Source organism: Phyllobates terribilis, unplaced genomic scaffold (genome assembly GCF_046119375.1).
Source record: "Phyllobates terribilis strain yellow unplaced genomic scaffold, ASM4611937v1 Scaffold_4__5_contigs__length_816908805, whole genome shotgun sequence".
Taxonomy (NCBI): domain Eukaryota; kingdom Metazoa; phylum Chordata; class Amphibia; order Anura; family Dendrobatidae; genus Phyllobates; species Phyllobates terribilis.
Genome location: NW_027362764.1, coordinates 497,740,466 through 497,756,114, shown reverse-complemented (window position 1 = coordinate 497,756,114; position 15,649 = coordinate 497,740,466). Strand labels below are relative to the sequence as shown.

The window sequence follows — 15,649 nt, the reverse complement described above, 5'->3', positions numbered from 1 at the left end:
ATTTATTTACTGGATGTGTTGGAGAGGTGATTTTGTCTACAATTACTATTATATAGGTATGACAGGTTCTCCTCCTCTTGTTAGTGCAGCTTTGCTCACACACTGCCGAGCTTTCCAGTACATAAAATGGCTGCTGATGGAGGAGCATGTGACTCTGCTGCTTCATTATAGTGAATGGATCCCTCGAGGGTTTCATCTGAATTACGTCACTTGGAGATTTAAATGGAAACCTCGATATCAGTGCTCAGCGTAGAGCATAGGATAAATGGGAATATTTTACATAATATTTTGGATCACAATAAAAGCTTCGACTCAATCCACAGAAAAAGCAAATCCCTATTCAGGTCCGTCATCTGTTAGCGGAAATATAGGGGGCTTCCACGTTACTAGTAGCACAAAGGCTCTGGAAAAGCAAAATGGCCCTTGCCCCCCAAAAGAAATTCAGCAAATTCTGTGCTTCCACATACAAATGCCCACCTCCCTTTTGAGCCCCACAGTGTGCCTAAACTGCAGTTAGCGTCCAGAAGCATGATCTGGGCACAACATACTTTTCACTACAACGGCAGGTTGCAATTTTCACTCAGCAATATCCTCTGCTGCTTGTTTCTGGAAAACACCGATGGAGTTAAAATCCTCACCACACCTGTAGATAAATTCCCAAAGGGGAATCATTTACAAAATGGGGTCACTTGAGGGGGGATTCTGCTCTTCTAGCACTTAGGGGCTCTGTATATGGAGTCTGCATACTGTTCTAGAAAAATCTGTGCTCCAGGAGGCAAATAGCGCTTTAGATGTAGAAATATGGGGTATTTCTACATTCAGCAAAAGTTGTGTGACAAATTATGGTGCCATTTTTACTCATTTCCCAGTGTGAAAATGTAAAATATGGGGCTAAAACAAAACTTTGGTGGTAAAAATGTAATTATTCTTTCTTCACCGCCCAATGGGGTAAAATTCTGTGAGGCACATGTGGTGTCAACATGCTCACTGCACCCCTAAGATAAATTCATTGAGAGGTGTAGATGGTAAAATGGGGACTCTTATGGGGTTCTGCTGTTCTGACACCCTAGGGGCTCTGTCAATGTAACATGGCACTGTCAAACCAGCCCAGCAAAATATGAACTCCAATATGGCGCTTCTTCCCTTCTGAGCTTTGCACTGTGCCTCAAAAGTAGTTTTCGACCACATATAGTATATCAGCTTGCCCAGGAGAAATTGCACAACAAATTTTGGCGTTCATTTTTTCCTGCTATCCTTGTAAAAATGAATATATTGGGGGCTAAAACAACATTTTTGTTGGAAAAGCATATATTTTTCATTTTTACAGATCCACGTTGTAAAATTCTGTGAATCACCTGTGGGTTCAAGCTGCTCACCACACATCTAAATAAATTCCTTGAGGGGTCTAGTTTCCAAAATGGTGTCACTTGTGGGGAGTTTCCACTGTTTAGGCATATCAGGGGCTCCCCAAACGCAACATTTACATTCAAAAAGTCAAATGGCACTCCTTCCCTTCCGAGCCCTGCCGTGCGCCCAAACAGTGGTTTTCCCCCACATATGTGGTATCCGCTTACTCAGGAGAAATTGCACAACAAATTTTGGAGTCCATTTTTTCCTGTTACCCTTGCAAAAATAAAATAAATTTGGGTCTAAAGTAAAATTTTTGTAACAAAAAGTTTTCTTCCACATTCCAAAAATTCCTGTGAACCACCTGAAGGGTTATTAATCTTCTTGAATGTGGTTTTGAGCACCTTGAGAGGTGCAGATTTAAAATGGTGTCACTTTTGGGTATTTTATGTCATAAAGACCCCTCAAAGTCACTTCAAATGTGATGTGGTTCCTAAAAAATGATTTTGTAAATTTTGTTGGAAAAATTGGAAATCGCTGGTCAACTTTTAGCCCTTATAACTTCCTAAAAAAAAAATGTTGGTTCCAAAATTGTGCTGATGTAAAATAGACATGTGGGAAATGTTATATATTTACTATTTTGTGTGACACATCTTTCTAATTTAAGGGCATGAAAATTCAAAGTTTGAAAATTGCGAAATTTTCTAAATTTTTGCCAATTTTCTGATTTTTTCACAAAGTAACACCAGTCATATCAAAGAAATTTTATCACTATCATGAAGTACAATATGTCACGAAAAAATCAGTGGGATCCGTTGAAGCGTTCCAGACTTATTACCTCATAAAGTGACACTGGTCAGAATTGTAAAAATTGGCCTGGTCATTAACGTGCAAACAGCCTTCGGGGGTAAAGGGGTTAAAAACGTGCTGATGGACTTGTTGTTTATCAGTAATCATTTGGGTATTACATCTGCCTTTGTAAATCATCCTTTAGTTAACAATTTAAAAGATTCCTTCTGAATTCAGAGATTGTTTATATACTTGTCCACTGCAAAAACATTAATTGAAATGGTGGCTATTTATGCTCCATTATCCATATACTGTGGATACAAACCAGTCATCTTGATTATTGCGCAATCCCACAGGGATTTATTTTTTATCTAATTGCTGGAATGAAATACTGCATAATGCAATCAGTAAAACCTGCACTTTGTTACAGACTAAGGCTAAACTATTTTATTACTCACTACTTAAAATGACAGTATTCTTAAATTTCTGTTAATAGAAAGGCATTGAGTCACACGAAAATCTCTTCAAAGTCACTCCAGTCAAGCCGGTGACCATGAATCTTCACATGACCACACAGCAGCCATATTTTCATACACATATTATGGCCACGCCATAGATATCCTGATACGCCATCAATGCTTATTAGCCCCCTCGCAAATACTTTTTTCTTCTATACCGTTTTGAGAGATTTTAAAAAACTAGCAGAATCTCGTGTCCTTAGTAGAGTAATAGGAAAGTTACTTGGAAATTATGAAAATAACTCATTAAAAGGCATCTGTTACTACATTTCACAATGCAAACTGCACACAATGTTAACTAGATCTCTTAGTCCTGGTGAGGCTATGAACTACAGGACCGAATTTGTCACTAGACACTGGAAATCTAGTACCTATGGCAGAAAGTTGCGGGGGTGGTGCCAGGATCAAGATTTATTTTTAAAGATAAATCTTCCCTCCGTTCCTCTGAACTCTATATGAAAACCATCTTTTCTGCGAAGTGGGGGGGGGGGTGAGTGTCCCTGTAGTCACTTCATCATACTGAAGACATCACTTCAGAGTGACCCAGAGGAGGAGAAGTTACCAGAGCAAGGGGCAGGTAAGCACTCAAAGAGCCGAAGATGCATGGGATGGGCTCAGTATAGAGAAGGGGCAGCAGGCTCAGTTTGCTTAATGGGCAGTGTGGGTGCTCAGCATGGAGAAGCGGCAGCATGGGATGGACTCAGTATGGAGAAGAGGCAGCATGGGGAGCTCAATATGGAAATAGGGACAGTGTGGGTGGCTCAATATGGAGAAAGAGAAGTGTGGGACGTTCAGTATGGACTGAGGGTAACTTGAGGGAGATAGTGTGAAGGGGGAGCATAATGAGCGGACAGTGTGTAGAGAGGCAGCATGGGGTTGGAACAGTATGCAGAATGTTCATAAGTGAGAAGGGTACGATGGATATAATTCATTCAGTGGCAAATTTACTTTATATAGTTCACAAGAGCAGATATTGTGGTGGTCATCGTATGTAACAGGGGCAGTGTGGTGGTCATAGTATTTAATGGGGGATGGTGTGGTGGGAATATTTTATAGGAAAGGATAGAATGGAGGCCATATACAATAAGAGAGACAGTGTGGAGTAATTTTTTTTGGAGGGAGCACAATGAGGAGCCATATTTTTTTCAGGGGCTCGGGAGAGGGCTTATGTAGGACACAGCGTGGGTGATTATTTTTAAACAGGCAGCATTATAAAGACACTGTTATCCTTAAGCAGGGCCGGCGTCAGCACCTAGCGCACCCGGGCAAGTGCCGGGGCTCTGAACAAGCGGGTGGCCCACTCGCCGTCGGGGATCCCGGCACGTTATGGTGCACGTGAGTCGGGGGAGCCAGTTGCTAGCACCTGAGAGTTGGCCCCCCTGCTTGCTCAGGGCCCTGGCACTTGCAATACTTACCTCTCCCTGCTCCTGCGCAGCTCCGGCATCTTCTGACACTCTCATGTCTCGGGGTCAAAGGGCACGATGACGTCACTACAGCACGCCCTCTGCTCTGAGCGTCATAGTGCAGAGAACTGGAAGACTGTGATGCTGAGGGTCTGAAGCAGAGCAGCGGCCAGTGAGGAGAGGTTTGATTTTTTTTTGATTTTTTTGTATTTTAATGTATGGAGCATTATATGGGGCCCATACTGCATGGAACAATATAATGAGGCCCATACTGCATGGAGCAAAATATGTGGCCCATACAGCATGGAGCAATATATGGGGTCCATAGTGCACAGAGCATTATATGGGGCCCATAGTGCATGGACCATTATATGGGGCCCATAGTGCATGGACCATTATATGGGGCGCATACTGCATGGAACATTATATGGAGCCTATACTGTATGGAGCATTATATGGGGCCCATACTGCATGGAGCATTATATGGGGCCCATACTGTATGGAGCAATATATAAGGCCCATTCTGTATGGAGCAATATATAAAGCCCATTCTGTATGGAGCAATATATGGGGCCCATTCTGTATGGCGCAATATATGGGGCCCATACTGCATGGGGCGATATATGGGGCCCATTATTCTGTATGGAGCATTATATGGGGCCCATACTGCATGGAGAAATATATGGGACCCATTCTTTATGGAGCATTATATGGGGTCCAGTATTCTGTATGGAGCATTATATGGGGCCCATTATTCTGTATGGAGCAATATATGGGTATGTGTTAAAGGGGCCCACTGAGACTCTTTCGCCCTGGGCCACAAAAACCTGGAGCCGGCCCTGTCTTTAAAGTGAACCTGTCAGCAGGATTTTGCTAAGTAAACTACAGGCAGTGTCATGTTGGGCTGTTGCCCTGATTAAAATGATACCTGAAGTGAAGAAATCCATCTTGTGATTCTTGTGTAATCAGTGTTTGCAGTTCTGAGTTAATGATATGCCTGTTCTCAGGGGTGGGACTGTAGGCAGGGTCTTTCCTTGGTGCTCTAGGCCAGATTAGCAAGATAAGACCTGCCCACAGGCCCGCCCCGACTTACAAGTATGTTCAGGCTGTGACCACACTTTCATGTGCACAAAACGGTCTTTAAGATGATCGTTCTGTGCACATACAATAGCACTGTTCTTGGCAGGAAGTATTCACATGACAATGTGCCACTGAGAAGGGTGATATTTAAAGGGTGTCTGTCCCTACCCCCCCCCCAAATGCCAAATAAACTACATAAACATTTATTTAGGCAACATAGCCCCTATAAAAATCATATGGGGATTATACAGTTTAACTTAATATTGAAAAATCTACTTTTATTTTTTTATGCAAATGAGGGCGCATCAGTGCTCTTTTGGCGTGGCCTATGCTTTGGTGCACCATCACCATTCTATTTGCATATTAAAGCTAGTTCCCCATCTAGATTGACAGCACTCCAATTTCCTAAAGTCAGTGAGCTCCAAGTGTCAGTGTGGCCATGCACTGCCTGTCTTTGGCTGCCGCTCGAGTGACTTCAATGAGGAGGATCGGTGTTTAAGTAAACAGACATCATGCACATCTCACATTGCACTCTCCTCCCTGAAGTCACTCACTACACTTCCAGGTGCATCGAGCAGTGACCGCAGACAGGCAGGATCCATGCATCAGAACGCACCCACAGCCATACCTGCAGTGCGCACCTGCACTGTTACTTGGAGCACTTGCTGGAAAAGGGACTGGCTTTAATATGCAAATATTGGGGCGTATAATGGTGCACTAAGGCATAGGCCATGCCAAGGGTGCACGGAAGTGTCCTCATTTGCATATTAAATAAATGTAAATTTTTCAGCAAATATTATGTTAAACTGCATACGCTTTTTATGATTTTTATAGGTGTTACGCTCTCTACTATAAATGTTTATGCAGTTTAATTGCTATTTTGTGGGTGACAGACTTCCTTTCACCCCTTCACGGCCTTGAACATATCCATACGTCACGGCTGGGAAGGGGTTCACTACCTTGGACGTATGGATACGCTCTGGCGAAAAAGGCCACACTGTGACTGAATGCATGGTGATTGCATTAAAGTGCCTGCTGATGTTGACAGCAGGGCACCAGGACTCGTCACCACAGGGGGCTTTTCGTGCACGGCCGCCCTCCCCCCTCCGCAACTACAATCGCTATGATTGGTTGTTCAATTCTGAACAGCCAAAGACAATTGACAATGGAACATCAAGTCCTGGTATCCTTACTCTGCCACTAATAGGGTAATCGAAGAACTACGAACACTGCCAGATAAGAGGTGGTGCTCTCTCCCCGGTCCAGCGGCCACAGACCATTGCCATGGACATGAGAATAAATCCACACCAACTCTACTACTCATCATCCCGCCCAGCGCTGCCATCACTTCTTCCGTTTATGACTGATACCCACTCTACAGCAGAACTCAAAATCATCTTCAAAAAGAGCTGCATTTTCTTCCGTATTTTGGCAGCGGGCTATGTCTTTTTATAAGGTCATTACAGAGGGGCTCTTCCACCCCTTAATGTGCACCATATTTTTATACTACCAGTGGAGGCTATTTGACAATAGTTTCACCTTCTGTAACCTGGATTCTGCTTTAATGGGTACTGACTATAAACCTAGATTTTTTTTTATCAGGGGCACAATTAAACCCAGCAGCAGACAGCCATGCATTCATTGAAATGTGTGTGTAAATCTGATTTTTTGATTGAACTTTACTATCAATTACTTATGCGTCTGTAAGCTTGTTATTGTCTTGTTAATGATGAGGTTGATCTAAAGTTTGGAATGACAATGCAGCATCAGGTGACGTATCATCTAGCCTGTATATTGCCAATTCCCATTTACCGGCTGCAGTACCATGCCCCATAGTCCTATTTCTAGCATCATCACACAGCAGCTCTGGATCTAGAAACCAATCAGTGCTGTGTCCAGGATGATGGCTCCTCCTGCAACCTCCATCCCTTACTCAATGGGAATTCTTGAATGAACTCAGGAGGGGGTAAAGCTGCTGCACAGTGCCTGAGTCTTTAGGCGGTCTGTTGCTATAGTGACTTCTTCCAGGAGCTGCCCAGTCTACTGTGTAGTAGTAACAAAGCTTCACTTCTCAGATGCTGATGGGGACAACACAGGGAGAGGAGGAGGAGCAGAGCCAGCTGTGTGCATTTCTCCAGCCCTAGCCCCAGGTAAATGAAAGGCACCTTCTTTTATTTTAATACCTATGGCTATATTAGGAGGCACTGTGTGGTGGCGCCTTATTACTTCTGCCCACTGTGTACAAAGTGGCTCCCTGGGTATCCAGGCTTTGTCAGTGCAGACAGCCAATACTGCAGCAAAGGGTCTAAACATTGAGACAGGAGGGGTAGAGCATGGATGCGGACAGAAACAATGTATCATTATGTTATTATTATATGTTGTTAATTCTAACGACCATGCCATTAGTGTTTCTAGAGAATTTCCTTTCTTTCATTGTCCTAATGTATATTTGAATACAATACCAGTTGCATCAAGTCACCAATGAATGGCACTACCTGTCATTGAGAGACTAGGCTGTACCATGGAGTATACTGCTGGAATGAGTGGTGGAATTAGCCGTCCGTCATTACTTGTTGTACACCTTGACAATGAACATCTATTAGGCAAGATTCATTTTGAAGACTTGCTTACCTTGAACAAAGGATGCTGTGTGCTCTGTGCTGCCACCCTGCCTGGAAGATCGCTGCCTGCCTTGTACTCCACACAAAGGGGCTCTATCTGATTTCTGACGCTTTGCTATGTCTGTTTGGAAGCTCTAGCATAAATTTACAACAGTCACTGCTCAGGTCCTGTGTCATGTAGGACCAAATTCTTAATTTGTGGGGTTTATAAGTCACTTCAATTTAATGTTTTTGTCTTGTGGTATTTGCTGACGTTTTTTGTTCCAAAGGAATCAAAATGGTACACGTGGGTCATGAATTTTGGGCTAAATAAAAAAAAATGGTCTTTTTTTCTATCTGCAACCATTTTGACAACTTTTTTGTGCAAAATGTCACAAAAATTGTGCAAAAAAAAAAGATCACTCCAGATAGGGAAGAATTGGGGTTGGAGTACATTTGCGACAAATTTTATGACTTTATAAAAAGTCACAAATGAATCAGGTGAAAACATCTGGAAACCTTAAACTCCGCTCATAATGGTGATCAAAATATAGGTGGACACATAAAATAGACTTCAAAAAAGGCACAAATGCAAATATGAATTTGGTGCAAACAAAAATGAAGGTGCAAAAGACGAAAAACTCAGCAACAACAAAAAACGGACGCAAATGCAATAATGAATGAGGCCCGTAGAGTTCTACCATTCCTAATAATAATAATTTTCCTGGCTGGTGTAAAAAGAATAGACAACCTCTAGATTGTACCTCAGTCAATAGAAAGAGAATTTGGTAAAGTTTTTGGAACAGTATGACGTGTGTCTAAGTCATGTCTGTCTTGTATCATGTGTTGCTCCTGTAACACTGCAGTATGCATAATAACATCTCATGTATATAAACCACAAAAAATTGCCACAGTTTCCCTTAGGAACCATAGTCCGGCTCTTATTGTTCCAGGGCAGATTAGATTACATTATGAAGCCAGTTGATTGGTTGCTATGGGCAACTATTTCACTTTACAGATCTCTATAAATCAACCCCAATGCGTTTGTTCCTACACCCTGGGGGGCTCAGAATTTCTCAAACACATATACACCCTGGGGCACTACTTGCAACAAGTCATGTGTATTTATGAGAAAAGCACAGTACCCAGCGGAAATCCATCAAATATGGAGAAAGAATAAAACTCCATGCAGATTGTTATTATTACTGACAACTATTATTTTTTTTATTAATGACATTTAATCTGATTAAGTTAATTTAAACAAATGCATTGAACAATAATGAGTTTTATTACTATGCCATGCTTAGCATTGTTACCTTGTATATAATGTACATTCTGCTTTGTAAACTTTTTTCAACACACTCCCAAAATATTCCCAACTCATCCATTCAGAATTGCTTGATGAATATGAATGTTTTGAAACTTTCAAACATGAAAGTAACAATCTATCAACTTATCAGTCATCTAGCTATGTATGGAAAAACCTGGGAGTATGTATGTATATAAGCTCTTGTGTAGGTCTGAGTTCTGGCTTCATTTCATAATGGAAGCCATAGAGCCTTGCCGCGTCCATTGTATGACAGATACCAATAGCACCCAACCTCATTGACTTTTCATAGCATCTATCAGGGTATCCACCATTTTGGCTGTCTTTTTGACATATTATACTGCTTGCTACAATATTCTCCTCAAATTTAAATATGAATACAGCTTTATATTTATTAGCTTTATATCTACAGATACAGCAGTCAGCAAATTATAAAATGATGGGCAGGGCCACTTTAATGTGGCTATAATTAAGGCCCTTTTTAGCATTTGGATCCATTTGGTTAGTAGTCCTACTAATCTGTCCTATGGCTTGCGGCCATAATGCTGATGCTGAAAAGTACTTATATGACAACCGTGTTTGTCTTATCACGCTGAGTGGTGGTGCGGTAGAGACAGAAAAGAACCACTGTGCAAAAACTGTAAGCGGGTAGGCCTTTTGGAGTCCAGGGCCACGTGCACACATTGAGTATTTGGGGAGTTTTTTACCTCAGCATTTGTTAGTCAAAACCAGGAGTGGGTGATAGAAACACGTCACCACTTCTGCATTTATTATACTTTTCCTCTGATTGTCCCACTCCTGGTTTTGGCTTACACATACTGAGGTAAAAACCCAAATACTCAACATGTGCGCGTGGCCTAGTAGTTCATCTTAAGGTATCCCTCTGTGTGCTGCGGCCGCACAGATTGCTCCAATGGTATGTCCATCTATCTATCTATCTATCTATCTATCTATCTATCTATCTATCTATCTATCTATCTATCTATCTAAAGAAAGCGCAGCAGCACTCTGTAAGGCCCAAGATACCTAACAACAATGGAAACATTGGATCTAAACTGTATTATTACTCAGTAAGCTGTACTTACAAAAAGCGAAAGTTCTTAGCGCATTGGCCAATTCATGTGTGCCCATCAACCGCGGCAAGGTGACCTCCCTCTGATGGGTCCTGCTCTACGCTACATGCCACTTTTGAGCTACAAGCCAACACCTTTGGACATAACTAGTCACTTCTGGGCTAAAACACCTACAATTTAAATTGATGGGCACACGTGAATTGGCCAATTGATGTGCTGAGACCCTTCGTTTTTTGTAAGTAAAGCTTACTGAGTAATAATACAGTTTAGATCCAATGTTTCCATTGTTGTTAGGTATCTTGGCCCTTACAGAGTGCTGCTGCGCTTTCTTTATATATATTGCGCAGTTTCTGCAGCTGTCACCTGTTCACACTTAGGAGGTGCTGGTCAGTTATCTATCTATCCATCTATCTATCTATCTATCTATCTATCTATCTATCTATCTATCTATCTATCTATCTATCTATCATCTGTCTATCTATCTCTGCCAGTGATATTTTCTGCTGTTTCTTCCAGTTAGTCAGGTGTAGAGCAGTGGGAATTGGCAAGTAGAAAACAATCACATCTGCGTTAGTCCCTATATGCAGCAGGTCCCATAACCCCTGCTATGTCAGTAAAGTCTCCATAGATCACTTGTAAATTTTGCTTGGATACGGTTGCAGCACACAGCACCGTAACACTTGCAAGTATGAGGTGTTAAATTTGCTGTGCATAATCAATCCCCTATTTTAAACATTTACAGCTTAAAAAAAGTGTAAATTTCATTACAGTGTCACTTTGTAACTGCAAACTCTGTAGTAAAAGTATATTTAACCCTTTGATCATTCATGATAATGCCTTTTAAGGGTCTTAACAGAGACAAAGCTACGGTTTTGTCACAGGGGGAGCAAAACATATCTAAATTGGCCACTAAATTAGGTAACCATTTTTCCAACTACGGTAGCGCACTGTACCGTACAGTGAGTAAAGGAGAACCTCAGCAAATGACCAGGCAGTTACTGAGAGAAAAAAAACACTATATGACGACCAAGACCGATATTACTGCCATAAGGCTATGTGCCCACGATGCAGAAATGCTCCGGATTTTTCCTGAGCGTTTCTGCATCTCCCTGGCAGAAAAAACGCATGCGGATTGTACATGCAGATTGTACATGCGGATTGTACATGCGTTTTTCCTGCCACGGACATGCGGATGTGAAGCGTTCTTCACTTGCATTTCCGCATGCGGGTTGACAAGCGCTTTCCAAGTGATTTTAGCATCACTTGGAAAGTGCTTGTCAGCTTGGTCACACTATATAAATCCATGCAAACGGCATGGATTTATATAGTGTGACCGTAAAAGAATGTTTAATAATAAAAAAATAAATCTATACTTACCTTCCGATGGCCCCCGGTGTCTTGCTTCCCTCCGTCCTGGCTTGCCGGCACATCGCGGTACACTGAAGGACCTGCCGACGTCAGCGTCGCGTGACCCGTCACATGACTATGACGTCAGCGCAGGTCTTCCAGTCCATCGCGATCTGCCGGCATGGGAGGACGAGCGCAGCGGGGGCCGTCAGGAGGTAAATATAATATTTTTTTATTTTTAATTTTTTTTTACAGTTTTCTATGGTACCTGGGTCCGGAGGAGAGTCTCCTCTCCTCTAGACCTGGGTACCATCCGCACATTGAAACGCATGTATTCCGCATGTGCTTATCTAGTGAAGCGGAATACATGCGTTCTAATGCAAGTCAATGGCGGCGAAAACACAGCACTTCCGCAAAATAATTGGTAGTGCGTTTCACCCTTTCTTAGCCAGGGAGCTTGTCTATAGGGAGTAGGGGGTGAGTATATATATGATCCATTCTCCAATAAAAATGTTGGATAGCACGGTCACGTGTGTATTACATAATAAACATGTCTTAAGCGGGGCATGCGCAGATGATTGGTTTCCTGGCTTGGGATACTTCCATTTACAGACCCATGGAACACAAGCATTCCACCACTGCCAATTAATGGTGTCTGCGTCTGCACCAAATTGGCCGTGTCTGGAAGATCCAGGAACCCTCACTGACACATGCACACTGGACATGTGTATTTGGTAGTGAGTATGTCACAAGACATTCAGTCTATATCGAAAGAGGATTGTTTGAACTAATCGACTGAATAACATTGGGCCATGTGCTGTCTGTCAGTTTTTGCTGAGGCCCAAAGCAAAGCCGAGAGGGTCGCATTAAATATCCTGATAGTACTAATAGTAGAAAACTGTGAATTAACAGTTCACCGTTGAATTGACCTAGAGTTTTAAAGTATTTAATGGGTTTTTGCCAACTAATCTGAGAGCAGCATATTTTAGAGACAGAGACCCTGATTCTAGCCATGGAGAAAGGGGCTGTACAGATCTCAGAAACACCTATATCAGTCCACCAAACAACCAGAAATTCATAGTAATAAAATATTCTTTATTAGGTATAAAGTGAACTGGACAGAAGAATAAAAAACATAAAAGGCATGACATAGACAATGTTAAAAAATGGATGTAAATGAGTGCAACGCACAACAAAATGACAGTAAATAAATAATAGGAATGTCATGGGGATGGAAAATAAATAATTAATAGTTGTCTATAAAGTGCACAAGTGCATACAAAATCATTACATAAATAGATAATCATTTGTCTTTAATAGAGTCAATAAAGTGCTAGTGAATGATAAATATAGTAATGCAGTGATCAATCCTTAATACAATGATAAATAAAATAACATTGATAATGTCAATTGATAGTACAAAGACAGGCTAAACTAACATAATGATATAGTATGGTAATAGAGGGCAATAGACCCAAAGTATCCATCAGCGCTACTGGTCCTCCTCACCCTCCAGCGCGCGTTTTATCAATGCTTCCTCAGGGACTGGAAAGGTGAGGAGAAGATCAGCTATATATAAAATTTGAGAAGCATTTTTACATGCGTTTATGCTTGCGTTTTTTCAAGCGCTTTTCCAAGCGATTTTGAGCATCACTTGGAAAAGGGCTTGACGAGTTGATCACACTATATAAATCCATGCAACCGGCATGGATTTATATTGTGTGACCGAGATTTCTGCTTAAAATACTGCACCTATAGTAAAAAAAACAAACAATTATAAAGTAAAAAATAAAAAATAAATATTCATACACACCTCTCCGGTGGCCTCCGGTCTCCTCCCAGCAACGATCCTCTCTCCTCGGCATCCCGCGGTGTACTGGCAGGACCTGCGGTGACATCATTTAGTCAGCTGATGGTCATGTGACCATCACCTGACCGCTGGTGTCAGCGGTCGCGTGACCATCAGCTGTCTAAATGACGAGTAGGCCCCCCTGAAGGTCCAGGGCCATGTCTGTGACAGCCATCAAAGACATGCTGGCGGCCTTGCACTGCCGCATGCCAGAGGAGCTGGACGGGACACAGGCCAGGGGCAGGTGAGCGAGGCTTGTTGCCAGCTTCCCCAATCCCCATATTAAAAATATTTCTAATGTGTCTTTGTGTATGTGTGTGCATGTATGATGTGAATATCAGTGTATGTCAGTGTATATGACTGTGTATATATATATATGTCCATTTTATATATGTTTTTAAGAATTTGTATTCAAATATGTATGTATGTCTGTATGTGTACGTATCTGTGTATGTGCATGTCTGCGTATTGTATGTGTGAATATCTGTGTACCATGTGCATGTGTGTATGTGTGTGCATGCCTGCACGTGTGCGCATGTCTGCGTACTGTGTGTGTGCATGTCTGCATATTGTGTGTGTGCGCATGTCTGCATACTGTGTATGTGCATGCATGTCTGTGTACTGTGTGTGTGTGCGCATGTCTGCGTACTGTGTGTGTGCGTGCATGTCTGCGTACTGGATGTGCGCATGTCTGCGTACTGTGTGTGTGCGCATGTCTGCGTACTGTGTATGTGTGCATGTCTGCATACTGTGTGTGTATGCATGTCTGCGTAGTGTGTGTGTGTGCACATGTCTGAGTACTGTGTGTGTGCATGTCTGCATACTGTGTGTGCATGCATGTCTGCGTACTGTGTGTGCATGTCTGCGTACTGTGTGTGCATGTCTGCGTACTGTGTGTATGCGCATGTCTGCATACCAAGTGTGTGCATGTCTGCATACTGTGAGTGTGCACATGTCTGCGTAGCTTGTGTGTGTGCATGTCTGCATACTGTGTGTGTGCGTGTCTGCATACTGTGTGTGTGTGCATGTCTGCATACTGTGTGTGTGTGCATGTCTGCATACTGTGTGTGTGCATGTCTGCATACTGTGTGTGTGCATGTCTGCGTACTGTGTATGTGTGCATGTCTGCATACTGTGTGTGTATGCATGTCTGCGTAGTGTGTGTGTGCACATGTCTGAGTACTGTGTGTGTGCATGTCTGCATACTGTGTGTGCATGCATGTCTGCGTACTGTGTGTGCATGTCTACGTACTGTGTGTATGCGCATGTCTGCATACCAAGTGTGTGCATGTCTGCATACTGTGAGTGTGCACATGTCTGCGTAGCTTGTGTGTGTGCATGTCTGCATACTGTGTGTGTGCATGTCTGCATACTGTGTGTGTGCATGTCTGCGTACTGTGTATGTGTGCATGTCTGCATACTGTGTGTGTATGCATGTCTGCGTAGTGTGTGTGTGCACATGTCTGAGTACTGTGTGTGTGCATGTCTGCATACTGTGTGTGCATGCATGTCTGCGTACTGTGTGTGCATGTCTGCGTACTGTGTGTATGCGCATGTCTGCATACCAAGTGTGTGCATGTCTGCATACTGTGAGTGTGCACATGTCTGCGTAGCTTGTGTGTGTGCATGTCTGCATACTGTGTGTGTGCATGTCTGCATACTGTGTGTGTGCGTGTCTGCATACTGTGTGTGTGTGCATGTCTGCATACTGTGTGTGTGTGCATGTCTGCATACTGTGTGTGTGCATGTCTGCGTACTGTGTGTGTGCATGTCTGCGTACTGTGTGTGCATGTCTGCGTACTGTGTGTGTGCATGTCTGCATACTGTGCATATGTGCATGTCTGTTTACTGTGTATCCGTGTCTTTGTGTGTGCATGTCTGCGTACTGTGTGTGCATGTGCGTGCATGTCTGCCTACTGTGTGTGTGCATGCATGTCTGCCTACTGAGTGTGTGTGTACATGCCTGCCTACTGTGCAGGTGTGCATGCTTGCATATGTGAAGGATGAGGGGACAGCCTGGGCCCTGTGTTGTATACCTTTATTTCTCTGCCATATCTGTGCATCATGAATGGTGGTACGTGGTAAAGGGGTCCACTGAGACTCTTTAGCCCGGGGCCCACGAAAACCTGGAGCCAGCTCTAGGTACAAGGTACAGGTGGACGAAGGGTAAGATGTGGTCACACAACCCTTTTTAAGGCAGGCAGCAGAGGTTCAATATATGTAGCCGAGGTCAGGAGCAGAGAAATCAGGATAAACGAGTAGGCTTGCTGGGTCAGAAAACAGGAGAGATAATACAAGAGAGCACCTTACAGGAAA

General features: G+C 42.8%; 1 protein-coding gene across 1 annotated transcript in view; it reads left to right on the top strand.

The window, feature by feature from the left end:
• Positions 1 to 7,072: 7,072 nt before the first annotated feature.
• The window catches only part of RNF182 (ring finger protein 182), a 74,224-nt gene continuing 65,647 nt past the window's right edge, over positions 7,073 to 15,649 (top strand). Inside the window, exon 1 of the mRNA XM_073678793.1 lies at positions 7,073 to 7,287. The gene's annotated coding sequence lies outside the window, so the exon portion shown is untranslated. The remainder of the gene's footprint in view (positions 7,288 to 15,649) is intronic.